At 37.6% G+C, this 8,446-nt stretch overlaps 1 pseudogene; it reads left to right on the forward strand.

Annotated features, from left to right (window-relative positions):
• The first annotated feature begins 2,695 nt into the window (after positions 1 to 2,695).
• LOC120211465 lies at positions 2,696 to 8,446 on the forward strand (annotated as a pseudogene).

An 8,446-nucleotide genomic window follows, 5' to 3' on the forward strand; every position in this document is an offset into this window, starting at 1 on the left:
AAACATATATTGTCTTATAATACTTCGTACTATTAAAAAATATACAAAATAAAAACCGAAAAGTCAAATTGATTGAAAATAATAATAAAATAATCCAGAATTTTAGTAAAATAGAGGGGGTTAAAATATGCATTAAACCTAAATACTTTGAACTACAACCTTGTTGAATATTGAGTATATAGAAAGTAGATGGGGATGAAGCAAATGGGTAAAAATAACTCCAGGAGTGAAAAGATAATGGTATCAATCTCAAAATTATATAAATTTTGATCACATATATAAGATGTCATATAAATTTTGATTTGATGCAATTAATACCAATGAAACTCTAAAATTAATTAATTTATATATCAAATTACAGATTAAATTAAAGTTTATCTTAAAAATAATGAGGGCCATGAGAGAACATCACATGGCTCAATGGAAGGAAAGGCAAAGGGGGAAGAAGAGGGACCACAGCAGAGAGAATAGTATGTAGGCAGGGTGAAAGGCCAACGGCAGTGTAAATCCGAACTCAACCAATTAGGGCAGAGACCCACAGGGATGCTGTTGGAGGAAGCAACCACCTGCCCCATGTGAGGAGATAAGGACCTTTTATCATCATTTATTTGAACAAAATATGTACACTTTTTCTAAGGGAAAGTGATGGGTTTTGTCGGGATTCCCTGATCACTAGCTTCACCCACATGGTCCTCACCCACACTCTTTGAATGGGCTGTAAAAGTTTTTGACCCAAAAAGATGGCACAATAACTTACTTAGTCCCCTTTGTTTATGTCTCTTATCGATTTGACTCTTATTGCTGGAGCGAGTGTAACTCAATACTCTTTGTTAGAATGTGAGGTAATTCATCCCTAGAAAATATCACAAAATATACCGAGACATCTCGAGTTCTTGTGAGTGACAATGAAGAGACCCTTATTTGCTATAACGGAGACATCTCTACTCTTTCGGTCGATGTTATGGAGGAAGCAAAAAAGTTCATTCAATTAGAGAGGATCGAAAGTGTCCCAATGCTCTTGTTCGGTAGAGGAGGCGACTCAACATCCTTAGAGGAACTCAGTAGGAAGAGAAAAAGGCTTTTCAACGACAAATATGTGAATGAATTTTTGTCGATTTTATGAAAAAATATTCCGTAAAGAAGAACGAGGAGTGAAATAAAAACCTACGAGTTTTAGGTATAACTAACAAAAACTAAAGTAATGTTTCAAATACTAATAAAATAGTTATAAAATAAAGATCTTGTGTCTATTTCGTATATTATTCCTTTGAAAATTTGAAATTATTAAATTCAAATGTTTAGCAAACCAAATGCTTAGTAAATAGTTTTATTTGAATTAAATTCAAATAATAATTATAATTTAAAATTATATGAATTTAGATTTGAATAATATAAAAAATTCCAGGGCAATTGCCATCTCTATTTGGTGTGAACAAAAGAAAGGAATGAGATCCTTGGCCCTTAGCTATGTCGTTATCCCTAAGATATGTGAGTGTGATTATTGGACCACTCTCCCCTATTTTTTTTACTAAACTTATTTATCTTTTGGATTTTTTTATTTCTTCACATATTTACATTATTAAAATTATAATTTAAACTTTTGTATAGTTATATGCTTTTTAATTTTATTTCTTTTCTAGCAAGCATGAAGAAATAACAAACCAAATTCACATCACTATTAAATTACTCAATGACTTCTAGACTGTAAACGAACTGAACATTCAGCGAATCGTTTGACGGGAAGTTCGTTTATTTATTAAACGAACGAACATGAATATGATTTTATGTTCGTTTAATTAAATGGACGAACATGAACAAAGGGCTTGTTCATTCATTTGCGTTCGTGAACATTCATTAATATGTTCGTTCATTTATGTCCGTTTGTTTATATTCGTTTATGTTTGTTTGTTTAACCCAATCTCCAGACCGTTTGAAATATTAAGACCTAATAAACTTTAACATTAAACCCTTAATATTTTAAATTTCAATTAATTTTAAACCCAAATAAAAATAATCAAATCAATTAAAGAAATATAAATCCTAAAATTATTTGAAAAAGGAAAAACTCTTATCAAATATAAACTCAATTAATTTTATGTTCGTTTGTTTATGTTCGTTTATCATTTTAACGAACGAACATGAACATACTCTCGTTCGTGTTTATTCGATTCGTTTACAAACTGATGAATTCTAATCAATAAAATTTATAATATATCAATAATTAGTTAATGACATGGAATAAGGTTTAAAATTATATAAATAAAATTAAAAAGTTGAATTTTGATTAATCAAATTAAATTAAAAGAATTATTCCCCTAATAAAATTATGTAATATTTGATCAACTAAAAAATCTTTAATATTTTACATCAACATGGAAATTTATAGAATGGTTTAACGATATTAAAAAAAAGGGACAAAGAAACACAGACAAAAGGTGTGGGTACGGTTTTAAAATGCTATCCGAAAACTCCTGCAAAATAGTAGTAGTGTCGCTTTTCGAGTTACCCGTTACATCTACAATAATATCTAATAGTGCCACCAACGGCCGCAATAAAACCTGTATTGCGACGATCGAAATAACACCCGTAACAATCATAATTATGATAAACATAAAATAATAAAAAACGCGATCACGATCGTAATTTGAAACTTTAAAAATGGGTTACGAGAGAGTTTATGTGGGTTTTGTGTAGAAGGAAATAGGAAGTTGAAAACATTAGAAAATAGGAGCACAGATCAAAGGAGGTTTTTTTTTTATATTAATAATGATTCAATGCACTATACCAAGCTATTCTTGGTGTATAGGTAAAAATTGTTCCCTCTAAAATAACCCATCTCTCTCTCCAAAGGTCTTTCACTTGTTTTTTTCCCCCTTCTGGTCTTTGCCTTCTTGTGCTTTGCTGTGAGTGCTCTGAGTAAGTGTTTGTTGGTCAGTCTGCATAACTTGATTTTAATATACAAGCGAAAACAGTAAATGTTCTTATGTGTTTCTGGTCTTAAAAATACAAAACTTTCACGCTTGGGAGAGAACATGAGTAGGTATTCTCTTTGAAAATTCCATTTTTTAAAATGTTCTAAGAGGAAAAACGGGAGGGGTTGGGGAAGAAACCTTTTTTTTTTGTAGAGGGAGATAGTGAGATATCTTTGGAATTTGAGCTGTTTTACATCTTTTGAGAGCCATGCTTTGTCCCTGAGAATCGAAAAGTTGTTCTCTTTCTTGAGTTCTGAGTCTCTTCTCTTGCTGTGATGTGAAAAAAAAATTATTGCTTTGGTCCATTCATTTGTGCAAGCTTGTAATCATGTTTTCATCACGCAAAACAATGCTACGATTGTACATAAACCTGGCGTTTTAGCTCATCATCGTGTTTCGTGTTCTATTGCAGAAAAAGGGGTATTTGTTGAAATTGCTTGTACTTCAAAGGAAGTTATTTAGCTACAGTGCTTGCATGTTTTTTCTTGGGGGGGCTCTTTTTCCTAGCTCGGATATGAAGTGAGTGTCAACAAAGAAAGAAGATGAAGAATAACAGTACATGGAGAAACAAGTTGAGATTTTGATTTTGGTGTTCCTCTGCTGATGGGTCTTAAGTTGAAACAGAGCTACCGCCACTCAGTGACTGTGAAAGTGAATGAACAAAGGGGGACCAAAAGAGGTTACACATTTATTCAAGCTAACAGGGCTTGGTTGCCCAAATTTCTGTTGCTTTGGGTAATGGTGATGGCTTTTCTCAGCACATGGATCTACAAGAAAATGGATGCTGACAACAAAGTGAGGAGGAAGGAGGTGTTGAGTAGCATGTGTGAACAAAGGGCAAGGATGTTGCAGGATCAATTCAGTGTTAGTGTTAACCATGTTCATGCCCTGGCCATTCTTGTCTCCACTTTTCATTACTACAAGGATCCATCTGCTATTGATCAGGTTTCTGCTTCTTGTTCCTCAAGTTTTAAAAATTTCCATTTAATTTGAAGTTTGATATTTTGTCTGAGTTTCTGATTGTGCACATTGGGCCTGTTTGTTTCCTTTGCAAGAAATGCAGGAGACTTTTGCCGAGTACACTGCCCGAACCGCTTTCGAGAGGCCATTGCTTAGTGGGGTGGCCTATGCGGAAAGAGTAAAACATTCAGAGAGGGAGAAATTTGAGAGGCTGCATGGCTGGACAATAAAAACAATGAAGAGGGAACCTTCTCCTATTCGAGATGAATATGCTCCTGTGATTTTCTCTCAAGAAACCGTTTCTTACATCGAATCACTCGACATGATGTCGGGGGAGGTATGCCATTTACTACCTACAATCTGCTTATAGTTTTTAGAGTGTTGGATTCGAGTCGTATAATATCCATGTTGCGATGCGCAGGAGGATCAAGAAAACATCTTAAGGGCTAGGGCTACCGGGAAAGCTGTCCTAACTAGTCCCTTCAGGCTACTGGGTTCTCATCATCTTGGTGTTGTGCTGACATTCCCTGTGTACAAGTCCAAGCTTCCTTCGAAGCCGACTGTGAAAGAGCGCATTGAAGCAACTGCAGGGTAAGTCCTCCAGCTTGTCTTTCTAATTAAAAATACAAGTTTCTGTTTGAAACCTATTTATGATTCGTCTGTCTTTAAGCTTTTGCTATCGAGAGTTAGCGAATGTGTTCGATACAATATTGTCCCGGAGTGATGATGATCAGACTTGCAGTATATAGCAATTAACAACTGCAGTTGACTAGAAAACATATATCAAATGAAAAAGGGTTTAGGCTTTTCTTCATTTGATTTCTGGTGATGGAGAAGCTGTCATCCCGACCATTGACGCCAGAATGGACCAAAACGACTCCTTTTTACCACTTCAACATGTTTGTAGGGTAGTCGTTGCTTTAACACTCTATCATGGTTATGCTGACAACATCGTTTTGCTACCACTGCGAAAAACATACGCTGATCCATCATCATCATTGCCAGCAAAGTGGCGCTCCATGACATACAGTTGCAAGCACTTCCATTGGTGCCATCATAAGCACCTTTATCATATATACATCACTTGTTTACTTCTATATTTTCTCCATAAATTTGATTTTGACATTCATAAAAGAGGCTCATTGCTTCAGTTACTGCACTTCTTTGTTTTTACATCTTCGATTTTCTTATGCACAAATAAACACAGATACCTTGGCGGAGCCTTTGATGTGGAGTCTCTTGTGGAGAATCTACTTGGGCAACTTGCTGGGAATCAGGCGGTTCTAGTGAATGTCTACGATATTACTAACTCTTCCAATCACTTGATCATGTATGGTCAACAAAACCAAGATGGTGACTTGGCTTTGTTGCATGAAAGCAAGCTTGATTTTGGAGATCCATTCAGGAAGCATCAGATGATATGTAGGTAAGCGTATTATCAATGGCTTCTTATTTACGAGGTTGATGGAATGACTGCAGTTGTTTCTTCAAGCACTTACTATTTGGCAATTTTTAACAGGTATCATCAAAAGGCACCCACATCATGGACCGCGCTGACAACAGCTTTCTTATTCTTCGTGATCTGTCTATTGGTTGGCTACATCTTATATGGAGCGGCAATACACATTGTTAAAGTTGAAGATGATTTCCAAGAAATGCAAGAATTGATGGTTCGAGCAGAAGCAGCTGATGTGGCAAAATCACAGGTTTGTATTTCAAGATATATCTATCGACATATTGTTGACCATCGACTTCCAAGCTAAAATCTAATTATGATGCGTTCTTGTTGCAGTTTTTGGCAACAGTTTCTCATGAAATTAGGACTCCCATGAATGGCATCCTTGGTATGTTTCAGATTGATCCTTAAGATTTTCTTTGTGAAATATGCATTCAAGGACATAAATGAATTTTACTCGGCAAGGTTCCGATGACTCTTTGAATGGTTGCAGGGATGCTTGCTTTGCTTTTAGATACGGATTTAAGTTCAACCCAAAGGGACTATGCTCAGACTGCTCAAGTCTGTGGAAAGGCACTGATAACGTTGATAAATGAGGTGCTTGACCGTGCAAAAATTGAAGCAGGAAAGTTGGAGCTGGAAACTGTCCCCTTTGACCTTCGTTCTATCCTAGATGACGTGCTCTCATTATTTTCCGAGAAGTCAAGAAAAAAAGGTCTTGAGGTTAGTCCTAGATAAAATTAACAAAAAAGCCAATGCATCTTTCAAATATGTTTCTCTACGTTAGATAGTTCCTATAGGCTTATGGTCTATTATGCCTGAACTAATTTGGTGCCTTGTTCTTGCCTTATTCTTTCCCTGTCTTGGTGCGTCGTTCGACGTCAATAAATGACTCAAATGTGATGGGATTGTTTGGTAACTGAAGCTGGCAGTTTTTGTTTGTGATAAAGTTCCAGAAATGGTTGTGGGGGATCCGGGGAGATTCCGACAGATAATTACCAATCTTGTCGGGAACTCTGTTAAAGTAAGTGTGTTGTGCTACCTTCAACCTTTTTGGCATTCGTATAGGTAGATTGCATTATCGAGTTGTTTTCTTGTAATTAATTGATTATTGCCTGCAAAACTTCTTTTAATAAGTCGGTCGTAACTTAAAAATGAGCGTTTTGACAGTTTACAGAACGGGGACACATATTTGTTAAAGTCCATGTAGCTGATAATCCAAAGCCTATAGATGATGCTAAAGCTGAAACTTGTTTGAATGGAGGGTCGGATAAAGGTGCATTGATATCTGGCGGTCGCCGGTTTAATACCTTGAGTGGTTATGAAGCAGCTGACGAACGGAACAGTTGGGATTCCTTCCAGCATTTAGTTACTGCTGAAGCATTGCGAGATGACGCCTGGGTTAAAATGGAAGTTGCCGATGAGGCTTCTCAGAGTGTTACTTTGATGGTATCTGTGGAGGATACTGGTATCGGGATCCCTTTAATTGCCCAGGACAGGGTTTTCACGCCCTTTATGCAGGCAGATAGCTCAACCTCTAGAAATTACGGTGGTACCGGAATAGGCCTGAGCATTACAAAGTGTTTGGTTGAGTTAATGGGTGCTCACATAAGCTTCATTAGCCGGCCACAAGTTGGAAGCACATTCTCGATCACCACAGTTTTCGGAAGGTGTAAAAAGGCTTCACTTGGTGATACGAAAAAATCGAATGCTGAAGACCTTCCTTCTGGTTTCAGAGGATTGAAAGCGATAGTAGTCGACGGGAAACCGGTTAGAGCTGCCGTAACCCAATACCACTTGAAGAGGCTTGGAATTCTGGTTGAAGTTGCAAATGATGTCAGGATAGCAGCTTCTGCGTGTGGGAAAAACGGTTCTTCATGCGGGTATGTTTTAGTCCCCATTTAGAATTTGCTCGATGGTCCATCTCATAACGCTAAATTTGTTGAATTGTTTCATTGAACATTGCAGAAGTAAAATCCAACCTGATATAGTTCTTGTCGAGAAGGATTCATGGCTTTCCGGTGAGGACGGTATTGTGATCTTACGAATGTTGGACTGGAAACAGAATGGGCACGTGTTTAAGTTGCCTAAGCTGATTCTTCTTGCAACAAATATTACAAATGCTGAGCTCGAGAAAGCAAAGGCAGCAGGATTTGCAGATACGACGATTATGAAACCTTTGAGGGCGAGCATGGTAGCTGCATGTCTTCAACAGGTGCTTGGACGGGGAAGAGGCAGCCAGGGAAAGGCATGCTGAACGGATCTTCCGTCCTCGGGGGTCTTCTCTGTGGAAAGAAAATATTAGTAGTGGATGACAATATGGTAAACCGGAGAGTAGCTGCAGGCGCATTGAAGAAGTTTGGAGCTGCCGTGGAATGTGCTGAAAGCGGAAAAGCTGCACTAAAATTGCTCCAACTTCCACACAGTTTTGATGCTTGCTTCATGGACATTCAGATGCCTGAAATGGACGGGTATGTATGCCATATCTTTAACATCGCTCAATTAACCGCTGCCACATGGTAGCTCCTGATTATTTACTTTATCATATAATTTAAGGTTCGAGGCAACTCGTCGAATTCGAATGATGGAGAGTCAAGCAAAGGAACAGATGAATGGAAATACCGACAAAGGGTCTGTCAGGAAGGACGAGTGGCATTTGCCGATCTTAGCCATGACAGCCGATGTAATCCACGCCACCTACGACGAGTGCCTGAAATGCGGGATGGATGGATATGTCTCGAAGCCCTTCGAGGAGGAAAATCTCTCTCAGGCTGTAGCCAAGTTCTTCAATACCAAACCCGTCTCGGACTCATAGCGTCGACACCTCCTATCATTTTAAAAGTAGACAAAAAACAAAACCGAGAATTGTATGCTGGTCAGACTTTGCCGACGATTTTCCCATCCTGCTGACCCTTGTAACATTCATTTCTAACCACTAAAAATTTAACTTCAGTAGAATCTCTGTACTTGTATACTACCACAGGGACTATCCCCAACTGTTTGTATATGTCTTCACATCAGATTCAAAGGTGTAAATCTCACTTTCCTTTGGAATTTA

The sequence above is a fragment of the Hibiscus syriacus genome, unplaced genomic scaffold (assembly GCF_006381635.1).
Source record: "Hibiscus syriacus cultivar Baekdansim isolate YM2019G1 unplaced genomic scaffold, ASM638163v2 tig00109972_pilon, whole genome shotgun sequence".
Taxonomy (NCBI): domain Eukaryota; kingdom Viridiplantae; phylum Streptophyta; class Magnoliopsida; order Malvales; family Malvaceae; genus Hibiscus; species Hibiscus syriacus.